Here is a 7,309-nt window from a genome sequence, read left to right as displayed (position 1 = left end):
CTCAGGCCTTGGGATACAGTTGAACATGTAAATTTAGCCAATTCAATTAATATTCATTAGGAGTGGCAATATGTTTTATCAAGCATATTATCTCTACCCCCTACTTTCTATGCCTTATAAAAAGTCAAACCAGAGAATTATACTTTTTATTATTGAAATTATTTGAATTGTAAGTTCATCCACATTCAGAGTATTATAGACTGAATATTGTTCTACATGCCATTCAGCATAATTTTCCATATATTTGAACTATGGAGTTGTGTTTAATATCAGAAATTAGTCATTTATGACTGAGGCCATTCGTCAATGACTAAGAAAAGCCATGAAATTAAAAGACGCTTATTCCTTGGAAGAAAAGTTATGACCAACCTAGACAGCATATTCAAAAGCAGAGACATTACTTTGCCGACTAAGGTCCGTCTAGTCAAGGCTATGGTTTTACCAGTAGTCATGTATGGATGTGAGAGTTGGACTGTGAAGAAGGCTGAGCGCCGAAGAATTGATGCTTTTGAACTGTGGTGTTGGAGAAGACTCTTGAGAGTCCCTTGGACTGCAAGGAGATCCAACCAGTCCATTCTGAAGGAGATCAGGCTTGGGATTTCTTTGGAAGGAAAGATGCTAAAGCTGAAACTCCAGTACTTTGGCTACCTCATGCGAAGAGCTGACTCATTGGAAAAGACTTTGATGCTGGGAGGGATTGTGGGCAGGAGGAGAAGGGGACGACCGAGGATGAGATGGCTGGATGGCATCACTGACTTGATGAACGCAAGTCCGAGTGAACTCCGGGAGATGGTGATGGACAGGGAGGCTTGGCGTGCTGCGATTCATGGGGTCGCAAAGAGTCAGACACGACTGAGCAACTGAACTGAACTGAACTGAATGGATTTGTTCATTCATTCATTCAAATATATGTTGAGTATCCACCACCAGGTTGGAGGGATTTGGTGGTTTAAAGAGAATCTCAGTCATTGCCCTCATGATCTTATAGACTAAAGAGTACAATTTAGAAAGTCTGTACAATAGAGTGGGATGAGTGTTATGAGAGTGTAAGTTCAGGATGCCAATCAAATGATGCAACTTGGTCTTTCTTTGTGGTCACAGGAGGCCTTCAGGGAAGGGTAGGTATAAGTTAAGTTCTAAAAGATGGATAGGAGCTAACCAAAAAGTGGTAAGAAGGTAGCTAGAGAGAGATTATTTCAGGTGAGAGCAAGTTAAAAGAACTAAAAGGTAGCCAGGATGACTGCAGTAAAGAATGAAGAGGGAGAGATAACTGGAGAGAAATGTGATGGGAACGTTCACCTTAGGAATTTAGGAGTTTGTATTTTTTTTTTTCCTATGGACAATATGAAGACAACAAGGGGTTTTAAAAAGAAGAGTAAGAAGCATCAGATTTGCTTCTTTAAAAGATAATTTTGATTGCTACCTGGGAAATAGAAAGAAATGGCAGTAGTGACAGCATTTTTAGGGCCCACTGCTTTGGGAGCATGGTAAACAAAGTCAGTCAGAAAGAGAAAGACAAATACCACATGATATCACTTATATGTGCAATCTGAGGATGACACAAATCAACGTAGCTATGAAACAAAAACAGACTCAGATATAGAGAACAGAACTGTGGCAACGGTGGGTGGGTGGGGATAGGGAGTGGGGGAGGGAAGGCATGGGTGTCTAGGATTAGCAGAGGCAGAGAATTATAGACAGGATGGAGAAGCAAGATCCTACTGTGTGTGTGCTTAGTCTCTCAATCGTGTCTGACTCTGCACCCAGTGTAGCCTGCCAGGCTCCTCTGTCCATGGGATTTTTCAGGCAAGAATACTGGAGTAGGCTGCTGTTTCCTTCTCCAGGGGGATAGTCTCATCCCAGGGATTGAAGCCACCTTTCCTGTGTCTCCTGCATTGCAGGCAGATTCTTTACCCACTGAGCTATCAGGGGAGGCCCTACTGTGTAGCACAAGGAACAATATTCAATCTTCTGTGATAAACCATAATGGAAAAGAATATGAAAGGGAATAAATATATGTATGTATATGCACACTTTGTTGTACAGCAGAAATTAACACAACATTGTAAATAAACTATTTATTTCTAATAAAATTTATTTAAAAAATAAGAGCCATTACTAACCTTGCCTCTTTGAAAATACACTAACCAGACATTTGTTACTGAACTCAATTTGTCTTCTGGCCTATAACATTCAAGAGCTTCTGATTTTTTTTTCAAAATAATAGCTAGTATTTATTGAGCACTTGACAACTATACTAAACACTTCACCTAATCTTTACAACTTCCCTAAGGAGTATGTTAGAAAAGTACAGAACCTTGGGACAAGGCCCTGGAGATGGAACCAGAGCCTTAAAAACTGTTATGCTTCATTCATTCATTTAGCATATTAAGCATTTCTGTGCTCTTGTCTGTTAGGTACCAATGGTTCAGACTTAAAGAACTTTGACAGAATCTCAGTGCAACAGAGGAAATAGACAATAAACAAAAGAAATAAGATGAATACTAGAAATTGTAAAGAGAACTCTCATGTATATTACATCATATATGAAATGGCATTACAGAGAGGGGAGAAGACTTTCGAGGTGACATTCAATCTGACAGAGAAGAATGAAGAAGGCATAACTCTGCAGAAAGTTGGGGGAAGCGCACTTTGAGCTGGGTAAACAGCAAGCTCAAATACCTTGAGGCAAAAACCATACAGATGAAGTAACTTGATAAATCCTAAGAAAAGACAGGGGCTTCCTGTGGATGGGGTTTGGGAACTAGAGAGATAAGAATGGGGAAGCAGATGGAGTAGGGGGGGGAGTTGGAGGGGGGCAGGCGGGGCGGGGGGGGGGGGGTTTAAATCTTGGTAAGGTGTTTGGATTTTTATTCTAATAGCAATGAGAAACCACTGAAGGCCTTTAAATAGGGGGAGGAAAATGACATCCGAATTGTTTTTTCCTAAAAGTTCACTCTAGCTGCTGAATGGAAAATGAATTAGGGAGGACCCAGAAAGAAAGCAAGGAGAAAAGTTATTAAGTGGTTGCAGTGAGACTTCCCTGATGGTCCAGCGCTTCAGACTCCACACTACCAATGCAGGGGCCAGGATATGATCCTGAGAACTAGACCCCATATGCCACAACTAAGAGCCAGCACAGCTAAATCAATAAATATTTTTTTAAAAAGGTGGTTACAGTAATTTAGGTGAGAGATGGAGGTAGAAAAGATTAGGTTGTAGTGATATTTGAGATATATTTCAAAGGTAGAAATGACTTTTTAATTTCATGCAGAGGATAAATCCCTGTTATGGTTAACTATCTGATGCCATTTACTATGCTGGGGAAGACTGGAAGGAATATGTTAGGTTGATAAAGTCAAGAGCTCCAGATTGGACATATTAAATCTGATATGTGAGCTAGACCTCTGAATGGAGATGTCTAGTAAGTAGCTGGATATATAAGTTGGGAACTCAGAAGAGAGATCTACCCTATCAAGTAAGTAAAAATGTCAAGATTATTAATCTTTAGAAGGTGCTTGAAGTCTTGAAGAGACTATATAGATCAAAAGAAAGCCTGGTTGTTAAAGTGAGTCCCAAACTGAGATGTGAACTATCTCATCATTTAGAGGTCTTAAGAGGAAGAAGTTAGCAAAGGAGACGTTACTGAGGCAAGAGGAAAATCATCCGAGTGTGATGTCACAGAGGTCAGTGAGAAAGTGTTTCATCAAAGACAGAGTACCATCTATGTTGAATGTTGCTAACAGGTAAAAAGAAATAGTATAGAAAATTTTTATTGAATTTGGCAATATGTAGCTCACTGGGGAGCTTCCCTGGTGGCTCAGTGGTAAAGAATAGACATACCAATGTAAGAGACGTGGGTTCCATCCCTGGGTCTGGAAGAAGGAAAGGGCAACCGACTCCAGTATTCTTGCCTGGGAAATCCCACATGGACAGAGGAGCCTTATGGGCTACAGTCCTGGGGTTGCAAAGAGTTGGACACAACTTAGCAATTAAAACAGTAGCAGCAGCAACAGCAGGCTCATTGGTATCCTTGGCAAGTTTATCAGAGAGTGGCCCAATTGAGGTGGACTGAAGAGGCAACAGAGGTAAGGAAACAGAGACTTTCAACATAGACAAGACCTTTTAGAACTAACACCAAAAAAAGAGGTCCTTTTCATCATGGGCAACTGGAATGCAAAAGTAGGAAGTCAAGAGATACTTGGAGTAACAGACAAGTTTAGCCTTGGAGTACAAAATGAAGCAGGGCAAAGGCAAAGAGTTTTGCCAAGAGAACGCACTGGTCATAGCAAACACCATCTTCCAACATCACAAGAGACAGCTCTACATGGACATCACCAGATGGTCAATACCAAAATCAGATTGATTATACTCTTTGCAGTAGAAGATGGAGAAGCTCTATACAGTCAGTAGAAACAAACATGATCTGACTGTGGCTCAGATCATGAACTCCTTATTGCCAAATTCAGACTTAAATTGAAGAAAGTGGAGAAAACCACTGGACCATCGAGGTATGGCCTAAATCAAATCCCTTAGGATTATACAGTGGAAGTGACAAATAGATTCAGGGATTAAATCTGATAAGAGTGCCTGAAGAACTATGGAAAGAGGTTCATGACATTGTATAGGAGGCAGTGATCAAGACCATTCCCAAGAAAAAGAAATGCAAACAGGCAAAATGGTTGCCTGAGGAGGCCTTACAAATAGCTGTGAAAAGAAGAAAAGCAAAAGGCAAAGGAGAAAAGGAAAGATATACTCATTTGAATGCAGAGTTCCAAAGAATAGCAAGGAAAGATAAGAAAGTCTTCTTCAGTGATCAATGCAAAGAAATAGAGGAAAACAATAGAATGGGAAAGACTAGAGATCTCTTCAAGAAAATTAGAGATACCATGGGAACATTTCATGCAAAGATGGGCACAATAAAGGACAGAAATGGTATGGACCTAACAGAAGCAGAAGATATTAAGAAAAGGTGAAAAGAATACACAGAAGAACTATACAAAAAAGATCTTCTTGACCCAGATAACCATGATGGTGTGATCACTCACCTAGAACCCGACACCCTAGAGTCTGAAGTCAAGTGGGCCTTAGGAAGCATCACTATGAACAAAGCTAGTGAGGTGACAGAATTCCAGCTGTGCTACTTCAAATCCTAGGAGAGGATGCTGTGAAAGTGCTTCACTCAATATGCCAGCAAATTTGGAAAACTCAACAGCAGCCACCGGATTCGAAAAGGTCAGTTTTCATTCCAATCCCAAAGAAAGGTAATGCCAAAGAATGTTCAAACTACTGCACAACTGCAGTCATTTCACAATCTAGCAAAGTAATGTTTAAAATTCTCCAAGCAAGGCTTCAACCGTATGTGAACCAAGAACCTCCAGATGTTCAAGATGAATTCAGAAAAGGAAGGAGAACAAGAGATCAAATTGTCAACATCCATTGGATCATAGAAAAAGCAACAGAGTTCCAGAAAAAATCTACTTCTGCTTTATTGACTACACCAAAGCCTTTGATGGTGTGGATCACAACTAACTGGAAAATTCTTAAAGAGATGGGAACCAGACTACCTTACTGCCTCCTGAGAAATCTGTATGCAGGTCAAGAAGCAACAGTTAGAATTAGACATGAAACAACAGACTGGTTGCAAATTGGGAAGGAGTATCAAGGCTGTATATTGCCATCCTGCTTAATTAACTTATATGCAGAGTACATCATGCAAAATGCTGGGCTGGATAAAGCACGGGCTGGATGAAGCACAAGCTGGAATCAAGATTGCCAGGAGAAGTATCAGTAACTTTAGATATGCAGATGACACCACCCTTATGGCAGAAAGTGAAGAGGAACTGAAATAGGAGAGTGAAAAAGTTGGCTTAAAACAACATTCAAAACACTAAGATCATGGCACCTGGTCCCATCACTTCACGGCAAATAGATGCGGAAACAATGGAAACAGTGTCAGATTTTATTTTCTTGGGCTCCAAAATCACTGCAGATGGTGGCTGCAGCCATGAAATTAAAAGACACTTGCTCCTTGGAAGAAAAGTTATGACCAACCTAGACAGCATATTAAAAAGCAGAGACATTAATTTACCAACAAAGGTTCATCTAGTCAAAGCTATGGTTTTTCCAGCAGTCATGTATGGATGCAAGAGTTGGACCATAAAGAAAGCTGAGCACTGAAGAACTGATGCTTTTGAACTGTGGTGTTGGAGAAGACTCTTGAGAGTCCCTTAGACAGCAAGGAGATCCAACCAGTCAATCCTAAAGAAAATCAGTTCTGAATATTCATTAGAAGGACTGATTTTGAAGCTGAAACTCTAACACTTTGGCCACCTGATGGGAAGAACTGACTCCTCGGAAAAGACCTTCATGCTGGGAAAGATTGAAGGCAAGTGGAGAAGGGGACAACAGAGGATGAGACGGTTGGATGGCATCACCAACTCGATGGACATGAGTTTGAGCAAGCTCTGTGAGTTGGTGATGGACAGGGAATCCTGGCATGCTGCAGTCTATGGGGTCGCAGAGTCAGACAGGACTGAGCGACTGAACTGAACTGAGCATAGACAATTTTAGTGCTGTTGCAAAGAAGAGTGGAAGAAATGAGATGATAGGGTAAAGAGAAGGTTTTGTTTAAGATGGAAATGATTCAGTAGAAGTAACTGATGATACAGCAAAGAAAATTCCCTGAGACGGCACGGGGGGTGCAGCGTGGAATCCAAATCACTGGGGCAGGAGTGGTGGGTGGGGGCCTAGGGCTTGCCCTTTGGTAGGGGCAGAGATACACTTTTCATGATATCAGGAAGGAAGTCAGAGATGATGGGTACAGATCCTGGTGGCTTCTAGCTGGATGAGAATGTTCCTATGCAGTGATTTTTATTTTCTCGAAGAAATATGAGAAGTCATTAGTTATGGGGGTGTGACAGAAGAGAGTGTTTGAGTTTGAACAGAGAAAGCATGAAATACACTATCTCTGGAAGAGAGAAAGTGAACTTACTAGGGAAATTTGGTAAGATTGACAGGAAAAGCCTAATGCCCTTTTGAGAACTGTGGTCAAAATTTAAAGTGAAAGCCTCAGCCCTTGTTAAAGAAGGTGAATTCTTTGGTCTAACCAGAAACAGAATTGTACCAGGTGAGTCTAATGGAGAAAGAGTTATGGCAATCGTAACATCTAAACTAGGTGACATAAGTTATGAATGTGAAAGTTAAAATTTTGGAGTTGTTTTTCTTTTTTCTGGCTGGATGGCATGTGAGATCTTAGTTCCCCAACCTGGGATCAACCCTATGAACCCTGCAGTGGGAGCATGAAAGC

This window comes from Ovis aries, chromosome 1, assembly GCF_016772045.2.
Source record: "Ovis aries strain OAR_USU_Benz2616 breed Rambouillet chromosome 1, ARS-UI_Ramb_v3.0, whole genome shotgun sequence".
Classification (NCBI taxonomy): Eukaryota; Metazoa; Chordata; class Mammalia; order Artiodactyla; family Bovidae; genus Ovis; species Ovis aries.
The sequence above is the reverse complement of the archived record's forward strand: the minus strand, read 5'-3'. Positions refer to the sequence as shown.